Source organism: Magallana gigas, chromosome 6 (genome assembly GCF_963853765.1).
Source record: "Magallana gigas chromosome 6, xbMagGiga1.1, whole genome shotgun sequence".
NCBI lineage: Eukaryota > Metazoa > Mollusca > Bivalvia > Ostreida > Ostreidae > Magallana > Magallana gigas.
This window is the reverse complement of record NC_088858.1, coordinates 45,161,459-45,187,053: the sequence shown is the minus strand read 5'-3', so window position 1 is coordinate 45,187,053 and position 25,595 is coordinate 45,161,459. Positions and strand designations below refer to the sequence as shown.

Here is a 25,595-nt window from a genome sequence, read left to right as displayed (position 1 = left end):
AATCAACTTGTCGCACTTTGGTACCTGAGCTTTTTGATAATAATTCCCTAAAACTTTGCGGAAAACGACAATAAGGTCGTCATGTTCATCAAGAAAATTCAAATTTAATGTTTTCCTTTCGCAACACAAAGTTTTTGTACCTCTAACACAAAGCGCCGTAACCAGTGATTCTGTTTAGGATCTTCTTCCAGGAGATGCATATCAACAGATTGTGAATGTTCAGGTTTCCTAATTTATTTAAGGAATTCGGTTTAAACTATATCCTAAGAATTGCGAGAGCATAAAATAACAACCGTCATCCACGGCATTTTTGCTTAAAAGGGCGAGGTGGATGGAACTTTCATAAAATGTATTACGCTTAACTTCTAGAATCACGTGCTCTTTTTTCATTGGTCATATAAAATGGAACATAACAAAATTTTGATAGATCACGGGCAACTCAGTGCATTGAAAACAACGATACAAAACATATAGAGTAACTTTTTAACTCGTGCATCTTCAGATATCAGACTCGGGGACAAGCCCCCTCGTCTGTTATCTGAAGATACACTCGTTAAAAAGTACTCTATATATTACTTAGTGCAAACGAATAGACATAATTAATGCAGAAGTCTTATTGAAATTTACTTGCAATCTTACATTTTGAAAAAAAAAGTGAAAATGCTTACATATTTCAACGATGATAGTTTAAAAAAAATCTCTTCACAAAAATACAACGGTATGCGTGAACTTACAAAGCGATTGAATAGAAATGTAGATTCAGCACGTGGGGTGCCTTTTGTATTTTGTTGGTCTGCCGTATTTGATACACTTAATTAGGTGTGTACTAGTATATTTAAGCAATAAACATGAAAAAAAAGTAGCGATGTAACCCGCGTTATGAAATGTAACTATCTTTATAGCCATAACCCGCATGTATCACCGAAGACCGAAGAAAGTATTTTATTGTTTATATTTACATCTTTTATTTGATAAATTAATGAATTGAATTGATCGTAAAAAGTAAGCAAAGATCATTAAATTATTGTTAATGTACACCAGAACGATAGATGAAAGCTGTAGCCAACGCGTATTATATGGGAATTTGAGTTTGGCATCATCATGATTATATACCATATATCAGTTTTTTCCGCGTGTATCCAACTTCCGCTTTGTTCGCAACGATTTCCGAATCGCAGAAAACATATCAGCGTAAATTTGATACAAAGTTTTGTTTTTATAATTTAGTTCTTTCTTTTCTTATGAAGTAAACAGGTATGTTAAAGTACAATGAACTGTGATCAGTAAGTTTAGAGGTTTTTGTTTTGAACATATTTTATTGACTAAACAAAAGGATCAGAAACAAGTTCTAACAATTTACAAGTTCCTCTCCTTAAATATAACAATAGTTGTCATGCATATGAATATATAACAAAAGAAAATATAATTGATATACACAAAGAAATATTATTTAAATCTCAAGGATTCGTCTATAAACTTTTGTACAGAAGCAAAAATGCTTTTGTTGATATGTAAAGGAAGGTTGTTGTTGACATATAAAAGTAAATCAGTATCAATATTGACTAAATCTAACATAAACAATTGATCAAACATGTTGTTTAGAGGTAGAAATTGCGGGATCGGAGGACAAGCGCCAGATAACAGGTATGTAAGTCTCGTAATTTCTTTAATAATCCATTGACAAGCTTATTAAAATGGTCGCTTTTCTTGCGTAAACCGATGTCTAATTATACCTGAGCTACTGGTATATGTAACGGTACATGATCTATTTATTTATGACTGTTTGCGTCTCTGAAAATAGTTATCGGTAATTATTTAACATTAAGGAAATCAAGTAAATGGTTTTATTGTCCAATTTTTATATATATATTATATATATATATATATATATATATATATATATATATATATATATATATATATATATATATATATATATATATATATATATATATATATATATATTTTCTTTTGAAACTTACAAGTACCATACTAATTGCCTGTATGTATCTACTGTCATTGTCAATGAGTACCTTTGTCAAATGTTATTTTTTCCATTTAAAGTTATTAAAGTTAGAACAAAATGAAAAAAAAATTGTTTTTGAAGTGCAGTTAAGTTACACCATTAAACTATTCATTTATCTATGAAAAAAATATTAATTAAAAAATTCACAATATTTTGTATGCGATGATTTTATTCTGTATAGCTGAAACTGCTGCAATCTCTTACAATTTGTGTTGAAAATGGCAATTAAAAAATCGTTTGCTTCTTTACCATGGCAACACGTCCCCATAGCAACCATTAAAAGTGGTCTTGCATCTTCATTCACCAAAAGGTATCAATATACGAATTATAAAGAAAATTGCTGAAGTCTTCTTTCTTCTTCTGAAGGCTATTGAATTTTTATATTTACAGAGAATTGATCTTTAAAGGGGCATGGTCACGATTTTGGTCAAAAATTATTTTCCTGATTTAAATGTTTATAATGCTTCAGTAAGGCATTTTATTAGGCAACCAAAATTTAAGTGTCATTTGTTGACTTATTAGCGAGTTACGAGCTTACAATTCTTTGTTTTGTTATCAACGCTTTTGTTAACATTTTGAACGTTGAAGGAAAAACTCCACTTTTAGACCGAAAATAAATGTGGTAAACGTTAACATCTTTTTATTTATGCTTAAAATGAATAAGACGATGGAAAATCAGCTAGAAAAAGAACTTTTACCGGTAAATGGAACTAACGTAAACAAAAATAGAGCACGAGCCTTATTTACATGACAGAGAATTGCGAGCCCTGTATCTTGCTTATAATTTCACTACTGACTCTCCACTTTCATTTGGTCATTGGAAATTCATTCCTAAAGCATTGTAAATAATTAAAACAGAAAAATAGAATTTGACTAAAATCGTGATGATGCCCCTTTAAATGAATAACAGTCATGCAGGATAAAAGAACAACTAATTTGAATCAATACTCAGGAACCTTAGTTTTATTATTTAATTTTCAATGCAAATAAAATGCTACATTTATTTTACTCAATCTGTAAACACATTTGAGTAAAAAAAAATTAACTGAAATCTAAGCTAGCTTTTTCTCTCTTATTCAATGGTCAATGTACATTTGAACATGTTTTTCTGTTATTTTATCATATATCGATATGTAAAAATCAGATTTAAAAAAACATTGTGCAGAATTATCATTTCATTAACGAAGAGATACATAATATCTTAAGGTAGACTGATGTTAGTGCCATATAAATTTTCTTATCCCTAGAGTTGAACAAAAAGATTGAAAGAATTAATTTGGTTCCGTGTGTGTTCAGACTTACACTTTTTGCCAAGCTTTGATTTTATCTTGTAAATAACCTTCCTTGATTTCTTTATAAAAAGTCTACTTTCTCATGTCCAAAAAGGCACTGACCTCCCGGCCGTCAAATTTATTCTTTAAGTGCCAACTAACTGTTTGCCATTGAAAACGAAACTAAGTAAATACATTAAACTTGTCTCGAGATTGAAGGAAGAATTTCATTAAAAAAATAACATTCATCAATTACACTAATTCCTTACATGTTCCGTGCACATTGATTTTTAAAAAAATATACTTGATTTAAGGACACTTTCCGTTTATTTTGTGGCTTGCCCGATGAAATTTGTGTCAATTAGAAAGCGTTAAATTATCACCGTGTTTTACGGATATCAGCCGTTTCGGTACTTCACCATGAGATTGTACTCGTTATGTTTTACATAGCAAACATGCTTGATATATGTCTTTCTTAATCTGTTAATTCAAAGGACATTTCAAAATAAAATGGAACTTTTTCTTTATAAAGGTTATAATACTGTTTAATAATTGTTTATTTATTGTTGTTTAAGACAGTTGATTTATAATAAATTTTGTGTTACTTCTGGTTCTGCTTTGTGTTTAGTTGTGTTCATGTAAAATTATCCTGCTTATTTCGTTAACAAATGTATTGACCTGTTTCGTATATGAAAGGTACATTAAAATCCTTCGGTTATCTAATGGTTTAATGTGCGGGTATTAAAATTAAATAACACACACACACACACACACACACACACACACACACACACATATATATATATATATATATATATATATATATATATATATATATATATATATATAAGCACATACATTGCAATAACTCTCAAAATGACTAATACCTACAAATAGTGAATGATAGAGATAGAGCCCCACCTCTGCTCCGGCCGTGGCTTGAACTCACGACCACTGGACCCCATTCAAGTAGTGATCGGCCATCGCGCTAACCACTCGGCCATCTAGACAAGATAAAAATCTTTCGATGTCGAACTAAAGCTAGCGCGCCGGTCGCTCACTACAAGGTCGTTTGAGATACAGGTGGAATACAGTTAAACGACAATTTGAGAGGATCGGGACGATACACATTGAATAGATATATACGAGGGTTGGTCCAAAAGTAATGTCACACTATGCACCGCGTTTCAAACTGGCGCTGTATTGTATAAAATGATACATTAAAATTTACCTTATCAAAATTCTAATTAGAATAGCATGATATACATGACATCGCCGCGTCATGAATTTAGGTCTTTTTTAAGGTTTGTTTAAATTAATAAATTACATGCTTTACAATTTGAAAAAGCCCCAAACAGCACAATATTTTGAAACAGATATATCATAGACTCTTTCTAACTGTTCTAAAAAATTAGGGAACGTTACCGTTTATTTTGAATATCTACGCAATGCCTTTTGACTCTAGATCAAGGAATTAAAAGACTGGACACGCAAAGAGAGATTCAAGGCATTTTTTGCTTCGATAGATAGAAATCACCATAAAATGTACTGAAATTGATATATCAACCTAAAACGGAGAGCGACTAAACAGGGAACCCTTAAACGTGGTTCCAACATTTAATGAAAGCATATATCATGTTAATAAATGAAAAATGTATACAGATATATGCTCCAGTACTGATGGAAAGTTAAAACTAGGTTTTTACATGTATGTCATGAGTTATGAGCCATATCATAAAGCTACGTTTATGACTTCTTGAAGAGATCTCAACAAACTGATCGCACATTAAATACTATCTAATATACTACTCTATCAATTACAAAAAGAGTAATTAATTACTAATGAGAAAAAAATAAATGGGGGAAAAATGTAAAATAGAGCACCGTGGCCAATTTTAATAGAGTGCTTAATTACGAAATTCTACCATAACGCCAAAGATCTAGAAATGACGTTGCTAGTGTGCGGCGACTATCCTTGCTTCACGCTTTACAAAGTATATTATCTTCAGAAATATTTATCATAATGAACTGATATTTTCAAATCTGAATTGACATAAGTAGATATCTCAAAACGCAAGTTTTTGTCACTTAACGCTGATTTTTCACGATTTAATCGCATCTGTGACATTAATTTTGAATCAACCCTCGTATATGGAACGCCATAGCTGCAAGATGTGAAGATGGTGCTTTATTATATTATTTTGTGGTTATTTCATATGAAGAATGTTTCTTTATTATATGAAGATGGTGCTTTTGTATGTGAAGATGGTGCTTTCTTATATGAAGGTGCTGCTTTATTATTAATATAAGGTTGGTCCTTTAAAATATGAATTTGGAACTTTATTATATGTAGCTGGTGCTTTATTATACGAAGATGGTGCTTTTTTATATGAAGATGGTGCTTTATTATATGAAGATGGCGCGGATCGAAAATTAAACGTTAGAGGTATCGCTACTAAGCATGTTAATTGTTGCATGAGCATAAAAATCTATATTTTCTATTGTCACGTTTATTTCTAAAACTCAATTCATCCACTGATCAATGGAGATAAAGTTTAGAATCAAGATTCTATATTTGACTACAAGTAGCTAGATTCTAAGAAATATACTAGGTACAATTTTTAATGCGAAACTGAAAGGGTCAAATAAAACCACATATCATGGTCTAAATACAAATGACAATATCATTCGCAGGGGTGGTGTAGTGACCGACCAGCGCGCTAGGTTCCGTTTGCCATCGAAAATTAAACCTTAGAGGTATTGCTACTATGCATGTTAATTGTTGCATGAGCAGAATAAAACTATATTTTCTATTGTCACGTTTATTTCTAGAACTCATTTTATCCACCGATTAATGGAGATAAAGTTTAGAATCAAGATTCTATATTTGACTATAAGTAGCTAGATTCCAGGATATATACTAGGCACGATTTTTAATGCGAAACTGAAAGGGTAAATAAAAACTACATTTTCTTCTTCCAGTATGGAGTTGGCCTCATTAACTAAATGATAATAACTCAGGCATTTGATTTATATGAAATCAAATACATCTAGTGCGTATTATCATAAGTTTTTAAATGTTCTTGAGTTTAAGATACAGTGTATGTGACAGTAGAATTCTACACAGTTAATGGGGCCAACTCCATACTGGAAGAAGAAAATTAATTTATCTAAATATCCATTAGCAAATGTCATAGCTTTTCCTTTTTCTTATGACGCTTGCACATAATTGAGCTCCATGTCATCTTAGGCAAAGCAAATTTGTGTGACAGAGTGATTGTCGAGTACTCGTTGACATCCCATATATATAGTTTCTAATATTTAAAGGGGAATCCTCATCATAATGAAAAACTGCCACCATGAAACAAAATTAATTTAATATTAACGTCCAGAGTAAGACAATTTCTTGAAAACTGCCATTTCCGATTTTTGTTTCAAAGAGGCATACTTTTAATAAATCTGACTTTAAGAAAAAATCATCAATACCTTTGAAATCTAAAAATGATGTATTAAATTTTCACTACATAATTTATGTCTAGATTAGTCGAGTGGTTACGCAGTTAGAATAGACTTAAACAGTGTCTTATTTTTTTGACTGGGTTCGAATCCTAAAAACGTTGGAATTCTTTTTTTAATTTAATTTCTTTTTATCGCATGGAAAGATAATGTATAGAGATAATTTAAGAATTTCAGAATAAAGTTATTTAAACTCTTGTTAATGTAATATTTTGCATGCCTGCTTTATTTAACATTACTGTGTGAAGTCCCCAATATAAAACTTAAATAAACCTTTTCTTCGGAACAAGAGATTTTCAAACAATGTACTCAGTATGCATTAATGTAGGAAATTGATTTTCACCCTTTTTATGACATAAACTGGTAAGCTGATTTCAAAGATACAAGTACAGGTTGTAAAAAGCAAACAAAATAATTTTTAAAAGTTTGAATCGGTGATAAGGCTATAGATTACTGAGAATATGTACGGATAAATTTGTTCTACCTTTTTACTTAGATTTGCGTTTATCTAGATATTATAGAAACATATGATAATTATGATAACAACTCTGACGGTTTTGAAGAGCCAGAATCAGATTTATTCATGTATCTCAAGAATGATATTTTTAACACACTGGACAGTAGAAATAAAATTGATATATGTTAATATTTGAATACAGAATACATGTATATCGTTATCTTTCTAATTGTATTTGGTGGCTGTCATGTTCGATAGAAATGCGCGTAAAATGTTTGTTTATTTTGCCTCCGTACGGAACATACCCGCTATGTAAATATAGTACTCTACGTAATGTGTCTATATTTAGATATGGCTCTCAAGCCATACGGATATTTAAAGGTCCTTTTCACGTTAGGGAATAGTCCCGCTGTTTTGCAACACCTTCTTTGAAAATTCTAAATGACTGAATTCTGCATTTTGCACGATAAGATGTTTAATTCGGTTGCAATTTTTTCAAATGCTTTTTAAAAAACAATTATAATAATTGATGCGTACAGTTGGTAGTACGACGTCATTAGGATGTGTGCCACTCCTGACAAACACAGGTTTCATCAAACCCGGGTTACGCTCATTAAATCGCCAAGGTGAATGCTTCCGCCTTATCGTCGTTCCATTGCAGGGATTAAGTGTACTACACTGATGCTATATAGTTTTTAAACAGACAAAGTTATATTACATTTTCTTGATCCAAAAAGTCACAAAAAACACAATCTAGATGAATGATCCCCATTACACAGTTCATCACTTATAAAACCATAATACATTGATCTACCCAATTAAAATTATAACGAAGTGCACAAAACATGCAGAGAAAAGCTGAATAATCTCGTTTATTATTCCATAAGAAATGATGCACACTGACGTTTTTAGTGTTTAAATAAAAAAAAAATTCGTCATAGAGATTAAACATAAAATTTGATCAGTGTTTAACAGTATTAAAGGTTGGAATTTCAGGAAAAATAAAAATGTTAGCTTTACAATATTTTAGAGTTTATTCAAAAAATGTCAGAAAAATGAAAACAAAACTGACTGTATATATACATGTACATATTAGCTGCAAGTACTTAAACATATAAAGATACATATGTACAGATATCATATCTAAAGAAAAAGTGTCATAAATTCTCTATTGCATTCCTCATGTAAATAAAGGCGAACTTAAAATGTAAATCCTGCTAAATAAATGGGTTTTTTTTTTTGGGGGGGGGGGATGTGCATGTTTTAATGGGGTTTTTGGGTGGTTTTTTTTTTTGGGGGGGGGGGGCAAAATGCAATTCAAAAACGATCAGTACAAACTAAATTAATTTGTTTCCTCAAATTATTCCCTATGTCAGAATACAAAAAAATTATTCATCCATATAAATCACATCATCTTAATATTTCAGTGTTTGCGCAGTATTTTCCCGAGTCTTTTAACAGCTGGGTTGCGCTGAACGGCGTCGTTTTGATTTGGTTTTTATTTTTTTTTTTACAGATTAACTCTGTTGATTGGTTCGGCCTCAGAAGTAGCTACAGGTCTGTAGCTCCCGGCCTAAAAAAAAATTCGATGAACGACCAGATCGTTCATCCGAATTTTTTCAGACCGGGAGCTACAGACCTGCAGCTATCTCAGAAGCAGTGTAGTCGGATATTATACCCTTGATATAAGTCGTTTCATAAGCTGTAATACTAATTGTATTGTTTTTTGTGGATCATATAGGTGCATCTCTTATTCCGGGTAATTTCATCCTTGAAGGTAGCATTCGGGGGAACACTGCACGCGGGTACGTAAAGATCTCATAAAATTCTTCTAAGAGTGAGATATACTTAAACAATAAAATGCTTTTTTGGTGATTCATTCGGGATATGAAGGTAGCGAAATTGCAGGAAAAATACATAACGTTAGCGGGTTATGTAAATTTTTCCTGCAATGATCGCTACCTTCATAACCCGCATGAATCATCAAAGAAAGCATTTTATTGTTTATATTAACATGTTTCTTTAACTAATTAATAAACTGATTATGAAAAGTTGGTAAAATTCACTAATTAAATTACTGATAATGTACAAAAGTACGTTAGCTAAAAGAAACAGCCAAATCGTCTCCTGTGAGACTTTGAGTCTGGCATCGTCATGATTATTTCGTGCAGTCCGGGATTTAACTTAGGTCGATGTAGGTTTAGACCAATCGATAAACAGGGCGTGTCAATTTCAGTCCTGTCACTTTCAGCCGCTGTAGATTTCGACCAATCGCTAAATAGGGCGTGTAGATTTCAGTCTTGCTGTTTCTATAGAGCTATGAATTAACTATAAGTTTCCGTAAGAAATAAAGGAAATTATGCTTGGTAGATGTAAATATATATGTATGAAGTTTCATGCAAACTATTGTTTGATGCTAAAAAGAAAGTTTGTTCGCGTTGTTTTTCTCCTTATATATCTAGGAGGCAGATACCATTGACTGTTAAATAGAAAGCTGTTGCAAAGGATCTACCGTTCTGGGATTCATTTTGCCTTTAGTTATCTGGTAGAAGTTTTTTTAAGGTAACGTATCTTATAAAATAATATTTACATTTTCCAGTGTCTTTGCCTGTGATAATACTACGTATAGATTTTGTACTATAAAACCCATAACTTCAAATGAAGCCAAATTAATTGAGGCACCGGCGGGGTTTGCTTTTTTATATTTAAACATTTAATCGTACAATGGCTTAAAATTATATAAGTAATAAGGAATCTTTCTTTGAATATTTATGAGGTGATAATTTCGGTCGGAGCGTGATCAAGTCTATCATTATTGGATAATAATGACCAAATGACGCCCCGACCAAAATTATCACCTCAAAATACTTAAAGAATGATTCCTTATTCCTTAAATAAATGTGAAAGCGCAGAAGATTATATGCAGCTATATCTATACTACTATTATATAAAAATAGACTCAACTTTTTGGTTTCTCATACCGAAAAATGGGAAAAGTACTGTCTTTTGTTTCATATATTTTAAACGTCATTGGTACTTGAAGATTACCAATTTGGGGTTTTTTTTCAATTAAGTTTCGCTAATTAATAAGTGACGAATATTCCTAAAAAAAAAATTACGGAAATCATCTGAATTTTTTTAATACTACGATCTTGCGCATGCGCACTACATTCACTCTAAATCACGGGAGGCTCTTTAGTTTATGTTTTCACAATATCACATTTACATGGATAAACTCAGAAACGAAAAGACAAATACGTGAAAGTTCTAATGGTAAATTTGTCTTCCAACAATCTGTTGGAATTCCCATGGGTACCAATTGTGCCCCATTGTTAGCAGATCTATTTTTGTATTCTTATGAAGCAGAATTTATTCGAAAACTTGTACGTGAAAAAAAAAATCACTCGCTGTGGCATTCAACTCAACATTCAGGTATATCGACGACGCATTAACAATTGTTTTTTCCATACTTACGTCGACTCAATATATCCCAGTGAACTTGGAATAAAAGATACTACAGAGTCTGCGTCATTTGTTTCGTATTTGAATATTTTACTAGAAATGGACATTGATGGTAACCTAGCAACAAAACTTTATGATAAACGCGATGACGTCAATTTTTCTATTGTCAACTTTCCTTACTTATGTAGCAATATACCGTCATCACCTGCTTATTGTGTTTTTGTCTCTCAGTTGATTCGATACGCAAGGGCATGCACTTCGTTCATGTATGAACAGTTTTTAAGACAAAGCAATCTACTGACTAAACAACTTGATAAAACAGGACAGTCTCGTTTGAAATCATCTTTTCGCAAGTTCTATCATAATGGTCGATACAACGACCTTGTCAGCAAATACAATTTTCCACTGGGTCGCATGCTGACTGACGTTTTTCATACTAATTGTTAGACCTTAATTTATCACCTAATTGTCTACGGACTTTTCCAGTTTGTTTGTTTGCTTTTTTGTTTTTGTTTGTTTGTTTGGTTTTTTTTTTTTTTGGGGGGGGGGGGGGATTACGACAAAGAGCACACGGCGGGTGTCACCGGTCAGCAGAGGATGCCCACTCCGCCTAGGCACCTGATCCTACCTCTATCTATTTGGAGGTCCGTGTTGCTCTGCTTTGAATTTGTATTTCGTTTTATTGATTTTTGAGATGGTTCACGGTTTATTGTTGTCATTTTTTCATTGCTATATATATTCTGTTCATCAAAAAAAAAAATACGGGAGATAACTCTAATACAGTGCATTTACTATAAAAAATCCCAAGAGTTTCGAAAGTCAACATGGTGTGTAAATTTGAAGTGAGTTAAAAACGTTGGCTAACTTCAATGATAGAATTAAATTTTTAGATGAAAGTTATTTACAGCCTCAAAATAGTTTGTTATAAATGATATTTTTAATGCAACTTCGTTGATTTTCTTCAAAACCGTTTCGGAGTGATTCTGCAATTTTCTGCTACATTACGGGTATATGGGAGGCATTTTAACTGTGGTGAAGGCATGTCCCGAGAGAGTTAGATTATACTAACTAAGCAGAGTGTAGTGAAGTTAATAACATCATTGTAGGCTTAATGCTTGGGTATGTAAATGTCAACAATACGGTGTCTCGATGAATCTATTTCGTAAATGTCCTATATCATATGCAATGTCGACCCGTGCACGCTCGGGTCAAAGTCTAGTTAGATAAAATACTATTTTATACTTTAGTTCGTTGTATAATTTAGTTCATCAACACAATATACCGGTTTACACATTATCGGTTTATTTAAGCAGACTAGAATGAAAACTTTGTGTCAACAACCAAAAATGTCATGCATGTCTATTTTTAACGGGAAAATACTGCAAAATACAGATTTGTTTTCATTTAATGGTATATGGGGCGTATTTGGAGTAAAATTTTTGACATGAGTTTGAGTAAAAATATACATCGTGCTTCTTATAATTAGACGTTTCACAAACCCTAGGCCCGTAAAACATGTTTTTTCTTTAGTTATTTGTCTTTAAACTTTGCTACATGTCTGATGAATATTAATGTTATCCGTCATTTGTAACGCCACTGCGCATGAGTGCGGGAAAACCTAGCATTGAAAACACGATGGAAGAACACTTTGTTTACAAATTAGAATCACGTTTTTCATGTCTTAAATTAGATAAATCTTATATCACACCCCTAGGGTTTATATCACACCCTAGCCGAATTTTCGGTTTATATCGCACAGGGCGGAAAAGGGTATATTTTCTAAAAGTATACGATATAAAAATGAAACAAATTTTATCATCAACGACACAGTAAAATGAGTGAATATCCCCTGTCCCTGAGGGATGCATGTACTGAGAGTGTTTATCACTTCTTTATTAAAAAATTCCTCTACTTGTGGTTTATATCTTATAAAGTAAGGACATGGAACACCATCTTCGCCAGCCAAGGGTTTTCGGTCCACTTTGCTCCCCATAAACCCTTGGGATTATGGGTGTGGACCGAAAACCCTTGGCTAGCGAAGATGATGGAACACATGGAGTGCGTATGAACCTGACTAGCAAAACCTCTACAACTTCATGATAAACTTAAGTTAAATTCGGCTTTAATTCCTATTCCATTATTCTACATGGTCTCCGATGACAATCTTTCCTTTGTTCCTATCCTTGTCAGTCTGTCTTTTTTTTCTTGGCCAAATCTGTCAAATTTAACGGTATATTTATCTTTTTTGTCGTCGCCATTGTTGTTGTGATAGAATGAGCGTGGTATCACGTGATTTAAGGCGGGGTTTATTCAAATGCTGGATTTACTATCGACTCCACAATAATTATAAAAAATTATTTATTTATCTCTATATCTTTTTAACCCGAATGATATAAAATGCGTTATATATTGTGAAGATATATCGTTATATAACTTATTTAAATAATAAATCAATCAAATATTTCTTAGCATGAAAAAATACGCCACATATACCTTTAAGCAATGTTAAGTCACTAATACCGTTATACATGGGTATAGTCTTATATGAACTAGGAACAATATTGAAAGATATTTTATTCAAATACGTATTACATGTGCATTCACAATGATGTAAATTACGTTGTCTTAAAATGTTCATTAAAGATTACCGAAGATACTCAGTAGACATATGAAAGTAACGATCCCTTACTTCATTGTTTGATTCTAACGATCAAACCTTCTCCAATTGAAAACAAAAAGTTATTAAAAATTCGAGTTTTTATATTTTATATCAAATTATTACCATAATCTAACCAACAAATAAGAATGACGTTCTATCATTACGGCAATGATTGTTTGCCACTTATAATCACCGTTGCTTTAATTGTTTGAATTTAAAATAGTTTAAATGTCAAACAAAACTCAAAGATGGGTTTTGGAAAGTATTTTCGTTTCAGTTTATTATTATTATTTTAAAGTATTATTCAAAATACGGGTTATATGTGAGTTTTTAAACACTGCCAACAACAGATAGTCCATATATTTTGTAAGGAAGAATAGTCAATGTCACTAACCACAGGTGCTTGAGAACAGGACCCCTGATAGTCCAGATAAGATTTGGAAAGTATTTTTATGCCCCCCCCCCCTTCAAAGGGAGGGCATATTGCTTTCCTGCTGTCTGTCTGTCGGTCGGTCCACCAACAGTTTCCGTTCATTTTCTTCGCAGAGGATATACAGGTTTATATTAATATTATCTAGATCAAGTTTAATATTGGATACGATCGAGGAATTATCGACAGAGTTATGCCCCTTGGACGTAGAAAAATTCAAATTATTTGCAGTTTCCGTCCATTTTCTTCGCAGAGGATGCACATATTGAAATGAAATTTGGTTTACAGATTTATTATATTCATATCTTGGTCAAGTGCGATTTTGGGTACGATCGAGCAATTATCTACAGAGTTATGCCCCTTGGACGTAGAAAAATTCCAATTATTTGCAGTTTCCGTTCATTCTCTTCGCAGGGGATGCACGTATTGAAATTTGGTATACAGGTTTATCATAACAATTTTAGGCAAGTTTAATTTTGGATACGATCAAGCATTTTTTGACAGAGCTATGTGGCTTGGACTTAGAAAAATTTCAATTATTTGTAGTTTCCGTTTATTTTTTTTATGCAGATGTTTTCAAGGGAGGGGGCATAAGTGTTTACAAACATCTCTTGTTGTTAAATGAAAGTTTTTATACACTGTCAACAACAAATATAGTCCATATATTTTGTAAGGAAGAATAGTCACTTTCACTAACCACAGGTGCTTGAAAACAGCCCCCCCCCCCCCCCCCCCGATTTAGACCCACGGGGAAGTTGACGCTCTTTTTGATAGAAATTCATTTAAAGTGTGTACACAATATGTTCCATAAAAAATCTATAAAAATTAATTGAAAATAAAAGATTTATTTAAAACAACCGAATCTGCATATAAAAAGAGAAAAGGTATGCATCTACTATGACATACCTAGTATTTTAGGTGCCAACCTCTTTAGATCATAAATCGCGCTTTAACTTTAAATTTTGTCCCAATTTACCAAATTAATATACATGTATATTATCATAATAGTAACTTGATCCAAAGGTATTTACATGGGCATGACAAGCAGATATTCAGTGAAAGGAATTACCGGGCTTCGACATGAGGTCGTCGTTTGTACTGGTAGTTGTAGTTTGATAGTATATTTCAACAATATTCATACACCGGCAATGCTTCTCGGCTTTCAGACGAATTTAACAACCTTGTATTATATATGGAGAAATAAGAAACCCTTACATCACGCATATACAAGAAAAAGACAAACAAGTAAATGATATCTTTAAAAAACTTACATATCAAATACCGGTATTTAAAATCTTTCAGGAGCTGGGAGAAAAAGAACATATATTGCAATTACATATGAAATGGGACGACATTCTGTGTATTTTTCAATAATTCAAAGCATCTTACTGTAATGGTTTGGATTGGAATTAAGTGCAGAACCTTCCCTGTTACACAATGCATACAAGTCTATCCAATGTTAACTGTTGGTAGTCTATTTCACTAAGAAAATTAACATATCATTATCTGAGTGTAAAAGTTTTTATCTTTTTAATTACTGGACAGTAAATCGAGAAGAGGGATTGAACTCTGGAATACAAAGTCATTTTTACATTAAGAAAAATATACAATGGAAATATATGTTTATTCAATCTCATGAAGTAAGATAAGAGGCAGAGGAAGCGGCAGTAAAGGGAGAGCAAGAAAGATCACGAAACGAGTATGTGGTAGATATAGAGAAAGCTCATGCACGAGGGCCCATCAAAGACATACATGGTACACTGCTAAATACGGAGAAAGAACAGGAAGAACTAGAGGTACTGTGAGCAAGCTCACAATTGATACCCCCCGCTAAGAAAAAAAATCATAACGCGTGTATTTTTGCTATTATAGAAAATATTGGATGAATCTATTTCACTGTTTATTTTCTATAAATAACAACTGCTCTATTTTTTAACACTGTTAATGCTAATAGGAATAAACAAACCAATTTCTATTCTTTAAATTCCATTTTATTTTAAGTTAACTGTTAATGCATGAGGACATTTGCATCCTTCCGTTAAGGATGACGTTTACTCAGAATGAAAAAAAATTCCACTGATGATAATGAAAAACCAACTATTGTGTGTTATAGACCTTACATGGTAGTGTTATTCTTCACTTTCGAAAAGGTAGGTCAATGACCTACTTTTTGAGTTAATGACCATTGAATAATTTTTGAAAATTTAAGAAAAATCCATAAAAATTTTACACTAAGATTGAGATTTTCTTAATTGTGAAAATAATACAAATTGCTTAACTCTTTAACAAATGAAATACAGTTTATGAATGGTAGTGACATTAAATAGATACAAAGAATAAAGTTTTCATTCACAATTTTTATAGATATTATAGTCCGAATTTCCTCTATCAGTTTTCAAATTACTACACATTTTTGATTCAATATAACAAAAAACTGAATGATGATAATGCTAAAACATTTATAGTATTAAACTAAGTATATTGACCTTTCTCTGCTGGCATAAAATTTATATGAGGTCAATGATCAAAATTTTGAGATATGGTGTCTTTTATCATTTTTAGGCATTTTTCAATATTTTTGTAGTTTTTTCCATACGATTTTCTATAAGAAAAAGCAAGATAAAACCAACTAAAAATATGCAAAATTATGTTGACTAACAAATAAAATCTTAACTTTAAATACTACAATACTACCAAAAATATTTCAGTGGAAAACAAAATCTGAAAAATTTAGTCCGAATTTCCTCTGTTTTGCTAAAAGTCAAACTTTGTCAGACCCTAATTCCATAATTTAGTAAAAATATCGATTGTTATGTCAATAATAATTCATTTCATAAATACTTTTTGTATTTAAAACAAATTTTACTCATGAAATTGAACTTTTTAACAATCCGGATTTGAGAACTCAAACCCTGAGTAAACAACATCCTTAACAACCATCATGATGACTCGCATCAAACGAAATCCACATGTCAAACAGCCATTAAATATTTAAACATTTTGAATTATTGGTATACTGAGCCCGATTTTTTCCAAAAAAAAATTTCAACACATTTTTTTCCCCAAAAAAAATTAAATCGGGGCAGACCATTTTCAGAGAGACGGGGATGAGAATCTAAAAATAATTTGATGTGGCTTGAGACAAGCAAGCTTTGTGTCAAATTTTAGCTTCTAATATTTCTATTAATACAAGACATGACACAGACAGAATTTAGCATTTTTGAAATAATGAGCTTGAACTTCCTAAATTGACATTGGGTCAAGGTCATGACACACCCTTAAGTAAGAACTTCCAATGCTTCTCAATAAGGAAGATATGGACCAGACACGAATTTTGCACTTTTTCTGCCAGTGACATTGACCTTGCCCGAATGCCCTTGGGTCAAGGTCATGACACACCCTTAAGCCATAAGCACTCTTTGTGTGAAGTAAGAACTTCCCATGTTTCTCCATAAGAAAGATATGGACCGGACATGAATTTTGCATTTTTTCTGCCAGTGACATTGACCTTGCCCGAATGACCTTGGGTCAAGGTCATGACACACCCCTAAGTCATAAGCAATCTTTGTGTGAAGTAGGAACTTCCAATGTTTCTCTATAAGAAAGATATAGACCGGACACGAATTTTGCACTTTTTCTGCCAGTGACCTTGACCTTGCCCGAATGATCTTTGGTCAAGGTCATGACACATCCTTAAGCCATAAGAAATCTTTGTGTGAAGTAAGAACTTCCAATGTTTCCCCATAAGAAAGATATGGACCGGACACGATTGCACAGACAGACGGACGGACAAGGTGATTCCTATATACCCCCAAAACTTTGTTTGCGAGGGGTATAAAGATGGACCGGACACTTCCATGAAGTACTGAACCGGCCATCTCCTGACGAAAAAGCTGTCATACCAGAACCAAGAGACATTGACCCCCCTCCCCTATTGACAATCTTGATGCAGAGCTATTTAAGGCAGACCCTGGAATAGAAGCCACCATCCTCCAACCACTGTTCACAATGACATACTATTTCAATTTGTTCATTTTGATCTTGATGTAGGATAAATAAAATAGGATGTGCCATTTAATATATTTTTTTGAATAAAATATTGTTTAGATAAAAAAGCATAAATGACATATTTGTATATACTCACAAAACTGCTGCACGTTCATATGCATGTATATGCATGGACAACTTTGTATATGTAATTTCTCATTTAGGAAAATTGGAAATTATTATCTTATCTTATAGCTAGAGAGGATTTCTTAAAGGTAATTTTGAGCTATGAATGTATACATTGAATTAGAAATGTCGTAAAAGGATAATTTAATAAAAAAGGACTAATGGCCCGTGGGTCAAGATTCATGGGGTAGGGAGTTGGGTCAGTCCTGTCCTTAAGCACCTGTTGTCTAGAATTGATTATAATCCATATAAAAAGTCTGTCGTATCAGATGTTTAACAATAAACAATCAATGTTTACATTTATAGAGCTAAAAACTTATTGGCATATACATGTACATGACAATTACACGTGCATGACGACAGCCTTATTATCATGCATAACATGCAGAACGTTTCATGTATATTTAAAACTGATCTTAAGTTAATAAACATATTACATTTAAAAAAAACCGCATATACTTATTACGGTCTCAAGAATAATTTATTATTCCATTTGTCAATATTTTAAAAAAAATCGAAAGAAGGAGTTGCGGCCCCCCTCCTTCCACCCCAGCCCCTCCAGGTATAAACTCCCGATATTTTACTCTTTTTTCTATTCCAAATTATCATTTTATGACATATTTCTAATCTAATTTATGCGTTCATTGCACAAAATTACCGATTCAATCAGTAAATTAAATCCGTTTGTACCCTCTATATTTATGTCAATATCTTACAACACAGATTCAGAAGAAAGCAAACAAACGACACAATATATACGATCAGAATTTTTTGTTATATTTTTTTTATTTTGCTGTTTTGTGTTGAACTAAAATAAACCTACTCTTACGGGTACAATAATGATTGGGCGCGGGAATCACTTAATTGTAAATCCTAGTAATGTCTGCCTATTTTCCCCGCTGGTGATCAGAAATCACGATTTATATGTTTAAAAATGCTTGAACAGGATTCAAGGGAAAAAGATTCACTACAAATTATGTATAATATTGTATTCTTTCTTAATATGAAAAATAATTTTAAGTAATTGCCCACATTTGTTAGATTTTGCTAGATTTTTTGAGGATCTTCCACGGATTTCGGTTATTTGATACACCCCTCTGCTAGGTAACTCTGAAGGAAGTAAATATTTGTCGGTCACTTTGGTACGATAACATCCGAGTAAATCGATTGAATTCTATAGGTGCACAAAACAACTCCTCGGACAAGTGAAAAGCTGTCAATGTGACAGCAAACCGGGTTTTCTTTTATGTGAACTGTACCCATAATACATGTCAACCCGTATCCAGTGAAATTTCCTATCTTGAGGACTGTAGGAGGAGTTATCCGTACAATGAGGGTACACTATATGCAATATATTGCCAAAAAATGACCAAGTTAAAAAGCTGTTATTTTTTTGATATATTATTGGACATCAAAATCCTAGCAATATGCACACCTCTGATATATGTGCAATTGATCTGCAAAAGAACAATTTCCTATCTTGAAAACTGTAGGAGGAGTTATCCGTACAATAAGGGTATCCTTTTGGTAGCCGCCCGCCCGCCATTTTCACCATTTTAATAACCGGATTTTTCCGTTGGAAAACCCGGTTAATAAGAAAAATGTTGACTTCCGCCAGAGTTACCTAGCTTGTCTTCGAAAAACTCGTTCAACATGATATCAAAGGTTTACAAAAAAACGTACTTTATTTAAAAAGCATTATGAGGAAGATATATATTTACATTTACTGTGATAATATCATCCCGTGCTTGTTGGATTATATATAAAGTGGATACAGTTACTGTTTATGTATTCACTAATCAAGGGCCCTCGGGGGGGGGGATATAAAAAAAATAATATCATGATTATAACAAATCATGAATGAAATAATAGCCTTGATTGTCAAGATTCATATTACAAGCAAAATGATTCATTAATACTGTATATACAGTATTTATTAGGATGTACACATTTAACTGTGTGAGATTCTGCGTGAACAAACCGGAGTGACATACTTTTCCTCTTTTCATATGCAAGGGGGGGGGGGGGGGGTTACACTTATCATTTTTTTTCAGCTAATTTTTAGATAGTCAACATGAAACATGTTTTTAAAGAAATTTCTGTATTAAAACAATGTCAACTACCCTTGGGGTATAAATCGGGGGGCTTGGTCCTGTCCTCAAGCACCAGAGTCACTAACAAATTAATCGATCTTCACATAGCATCTGTATCAAAACAAAACCATTGTTTTTACTCAAATTTATGTTGCGTTTTTAAACTATCCCGCTTCCGACATCAGTGTTGCGGTTTTTAAAAGTATCCCAATGCACACAACAATACTGTGATTCTTCTGGGTATCCCGCTTATATAAATTATATTATACCGAACTTGGGTTTTATCTTATTTACCCAGGATGTTATAAAACTCAATTTGTGGGTCTCCCAAATCTGTGTAATGGCATCAAAGAAAACTCAAAGCCAGGATTTAAATAAAATAAAGATATTTCCAATTTATTAAATAATGATAGTCCATAGACTCTGTGAGTGTATGCATAAAAAATCAATGAATTCCTAAACTTGATGGGATTAAAATCAATGAATTTCCAACTTGATGGGATTTAAAATCAATGAATTTCCAAACTTGATGGGATGTAAATACAAATATTATAAACAGTCATATGCATCAAAACCCTTAATAAATAAAGTTCTATATCCCGCAAAACTGTCCGGGAGTCCGTTCCTATAATCCTCCCACTTTAAATATTGCCTATAAACTGAAGTATAGTAAACTGATTGATTAAACAATAATATTTCATCAGCTAATTCCAATTAACAATAAATAAAATTAATCATTGCCATTCCCAGAACTGGGAGTCAGGGACAGACCTTGCTCTGCAGTGGCAAATCTGCAGAAATGCAGAACCCAACTGAAGCGTGGCTTGTGACCAGCAGTGGACGAGACCGTCTGCTCTGCCGTGGCAGATCAAACCAACTGCCTGTGCAAATAGCTGAGCTCGTTATTTATTAGCATCGGGATCGACATTTGTGGCGTCATGATTTCAACATGCAAATGCCCGCCATATTTCGAGCAAATCAGTTTACATCAGAGAATTAAATCACGCGAATAAAAGCGCTGTAACAAGAAACTGACATGTATCATTCGTATAACAAATGCAACCATTGTATAAATAGTGCCTGTTTGGAAGTGTAACAGTTGAAATTGACACCCCGAGGAAACCATTGTCAACCGACGGGCACTATTTATTTTATTATACTGAATGTCTGAATTTTAGAGAATTTTTTACTCCTTTTATCAAGAAATATCGTGAATTCTACGGCGAACCCTACGCGCATAGTTTATGCGCATGTTACAATTTGTTGTGTTACCCGTTGCTAAGTGTGTTGCTAACGCTGAGGGTAATAGAACGGATTATTAACTGCGTCTAAACCAATCAGATTTCAGTATTTAACATGAAAGTATAATAATAGAATTTGTGACTGGAATGCGCAATATCAACAATGCATTGCGATTTACATAGGATGAAACTGCCTGACAATGCCGTCGAGGAAATTCGGGATGATTTTCGCCGATATTTTTGACAATGATTTGGTAATTGTAAGCAAAGATTACATTAATAAAACATCTTAATACATAGTAAATTATCATCATACGATGTATTAAACAGAAATTCACTTCTTGATATGGTTTATGTGGACTTTTATTGCAACAGGGAATGTGTATTGGGATGCTAGAAATTTAATATCAACTTTTTATGAGAGTTTTAATTCACCACAATATTTTATTCCGCATAAGAATTTAGCATCATTCAACATATGTTTAACAAGAAACATTTATACGCCGGTCAATTACATCTAAACCGCTTACAGAAATGTAGGAAATAACTGTATTTCATTACGTATTGTGAAAAAAATTGAAATAGTACTATTTAGTACTATCTATACCAGTTAGAATCTAAATAGCTGTAATGTAGATTCGGGAACAAAGCTTACAGAAAACGATAAAAGATTTAAATACCAACTATGCATTACCAAAATAACAATATGTAACATCCCTTTTTTGTTATCCCCTTGCGCAACTTGTTGCGAAAGGGATATAGCTTCATAGCATGTATGTGTGTCCATTTCAGTCTTTTAAGCAAGTTTATCAAACTTCTTACACTTTATAAGCATGGTTAAAAAGACAATCCTATTCATTTTCAAGTAATTCTGTAAAACATTTTTTAAAGTATAATTAATTGCAACACATAAAATACAAACTTTATGTACGGCTTGAATATAGACATTTCGCATTCGCGAAATAAACATTTCAAATCAACAACTTGATATTTTGTTGGATTTAAGCCTTGTAAATGCAAGCAACAACCGTTTTTAGCCGGGCTCTGCTGAAAGCAGAGTCTTGGCAAAGGCAGGCAAATCGCCAATGTTACTATAAATAGCACAACTTCAAAAGTAAACAAAAAAACAAACAGCGTCAAGGTAAAGCTTCCGCTATACCAAATAGTTACACAAAGAGCCACGTTTTGTCAAATGTGTTGGCATTTTGCTTCTTTTTTTTAAATTTCGAATGAATTGTCTATCTTTTTTAGTTTTCTTATTAATAACGTGTTTTTAAAACATTACTATGCATTTTGTTCACATACAATGCACATGAATTTCCATGAACTAATTTGCTGCGCGATGAAGAAATGGGGATTGAATATATAATGCTTGTTGCGTAATTCAAGGCAGCAACTGTTGAACTTTTTAACTTCTACTAGACAGACATGTTTATTGTTTATAGCCGCTTACAAAATTTGGTGGCTCTCTGACGCTTTGCCAACATTAAAAGCATGAGAGAGAGAGGAGAGAGAGAGAGAGAGAGAGAGAGAGAGAGAGAGAGAGAGAGAGAGAGAGAGAGAGAGAGAGATTTTCAGTCTTTACTACACAATATGCATAAAGACACACCAAAAGAGCCCGGCTTTCAGTACTTCAGTATTTTGATTTTTGTGCAATGGGAAGAAAGAAGGATGTCCAAATGCAAAATGAAAAACTGAACCGAGCAAGAAATAAAATTAATCCCAATATCATCCAAACAAGCAGCATTCTGAGGCGAATTTCGGGCTTTCACGAACTACAAAAGAACATTTTGAGGGAGATATAAATTTACTGCGATGCTTGTTGGATACAGTGTATATAAAACGGATACATGTTTTATAGTCCCAAAATGACGAAGGGGTAGTACTAGTAATGTAAACAACCCGGAGTGACATACCTTTCCTCCCTTCATTTGCAAGGGGACGGTGGTTTACACTAATCGTTTATTTTCAGCTAATTTTTTAAATATTCAAAATGGAACTAATTGTGTACATGACATGACACATGACATGAAGGAATTTCTGTATAAAAAAAGTCAACTACCCTGGGGGTGTATATCGAAGGGGGGGGGGGGGGGTCCTGGGATTTGCCAACACTAATTAATTGTCTGATTGCGTAATGTACATGTATGTCACTGAATAAAGAGAATGAAACTATATTACTATATAACTAAAGCTTAAAACATGGTTCCTTTTGTTTTCGCTAGTAATTGAGGAATTGTACAATCACGTAAATGTAACCGCTATGGATACACCACAGAGCGTGCATGGGGATAGGAATTATAACGAAATATTTTATTTCCAAGAGGTTGTAAGAAGATAAATATTATTTCCCTTCAATTACGAGTATATCCTAAATAATGCACCCCCAACCAATATATCATGTTGCGAGGGGATGCTCGACTTTGTGGTGCTCTTGTTTTAATCTATTTCTCTGCAATTACTATAACTAAACAAGAGGCCAATGGGTCACATCGTTCACCTGAGGAACAATCGATATGATAAAATCTAGCTGCAATTATGTAGCCCTCTCTTTAAGATTTACACTGTATATTCCGATGTAAACCTTCGACCGCTATTGTGGCCTTATCCTACCCCCGGGGATCATGATGTTCACAAGTTTGAATCTACACTACCCGAGGATGCTTCCATCAAATTTTTAGCTTTCCTGGCTTGAGAAGATTTTTGAAAATTTCTCAAATTTTTTCAACAATTTCTAATAATCATCCCTTTAAAAAAAGGCATGACCCTTAATCCCCTTTGCCTATGGGCAATTTGTGCCAAGTTTGGTTGAAATTGGTCCAGTAGTTCATGAGAAGATGTTGAAAATGTGAAAGGTTTACGAACAGACAGACAGATCGACCAGAAAAGCTCAATTGTGCTTTAAGCTCAGGTGAGCTAATAAACTAAATGAACCATTCGAAATTTAAAAGCGAACGGAACGTATATAACCCTTTTTAAAAAACAATTATACTTGATGTATCTGTGAAGACAATTATTTTCTCGTGTTACGTGTTACCCGTTTTGATTTTTATGAGACGAAGAAAATGGTAGTTCAAAACAATTTCAAACGTAAAACTGAGTTTACTGTAAACATTTTGTCTCTTGGCTTTGTAAGAATGGGGTTATATAGCTTACTTAATTTCAGCGACATTTTAAATAGTTTATACCTTTTTTTAATATCAAACCCTTTAAGTCAAAATATCATGGTGGTTTTGGCCGACTTTAGTCGTATTCTTTGCTATAATTTCTAACGCATATATGATATATATTTATATAATATAATAAATGATATATTTTTAGGTCGTTATCTGTTGTGTATATCATTACGTGTTGATAATCATTTTTTTTATTTAATGCGACTTGCTATAGTCATCTCTGCGACAAATCAAATACGCATTGGACGAGTTAATAGAGAATAGGTGAAAAACATTAGATGGGACCAAAAATTTGTCTTGTAATTCTTACATACATATTTGAAATCAGCATGCATCGTACTTTATAAAATTTGCCATTTTTTATTACCTCATTAATGTACACGAGGCAGTCCGATATATTACATTTAAAAACGTAAGTACTGAAACGATATTGAGATCAAACTAATGTCGGACTGCGAGGGGTTATGGTTTTTTTTAAATAAACATCAATATCATAGAAATATCATTCACCGCATTAATAACCTAACTGTGCATGTATATTCTAACAAATCCAATGACCGATAATCTTTATCAAAATCCTTATTTTAACTGACACGTTACATTTACATGTTTTAGCTTAAAACCGTTGGAAAACATATTAATTGTTGATTGCATAGACACGAGATTGTTAAAATGATCGAACTAAATGTATAGACCGGACCATATCATAATTATTATTGCAACAGCTTTAGATTAATTATTTCTTCAAAAATTTAAATTTGCTTTACAGGATTATCAGTAGGCACTTATACCTTTTTGCCTGGGCGATATGCCATTGACAACTGCTGAGTATAAAAATGCTGTGGATGACACCTTGCAACAGGTGTGTAATGTTTGTGGTATTTTTAAATTTTCAACATGTTTATATAAGCTATGCTGAAAATTTTAGTTAAGATACAGATTAATTTAAAAAATTGTTCTTAAATAGGCCTTTAAAATAAATTTTACCCCTTTTAGCTATCAGTTTTTGATAAAGAATCGACAAGCAATTTGTATGGGATTTGATATTTCAATTATATAGAATAGCCACAAATCTTGTTTCCGATCTCATC

The 25,595-nt window shown here is 32.8% G+C and overlaps 1 long non-coding RNA gene across 1 annotated transcript; it reads left to right on the top strand.

Annotated features, from left to right (window-relative positions):
- The first annotated feature begins 1,449 nt into the window (after positions 1 to 1,449).
- On the top strand, positions 1,450 to 25,358 carry LOC136276010 (uncharacterized). The gene is made up of 4 exons (XR_010714499.1): positions 1,450 to 1,644; positions 9,012 to 9,075; positions 9,733 to 9,832; positions 25,274 to 25,358. It is a non-coding gene; the product is annotated as an uncharacterized lncRNA (long non-coding RNA).
- The last annotated feature ends 237 nt before the right edge of the window (positions 25,359 to 25,595 follow it).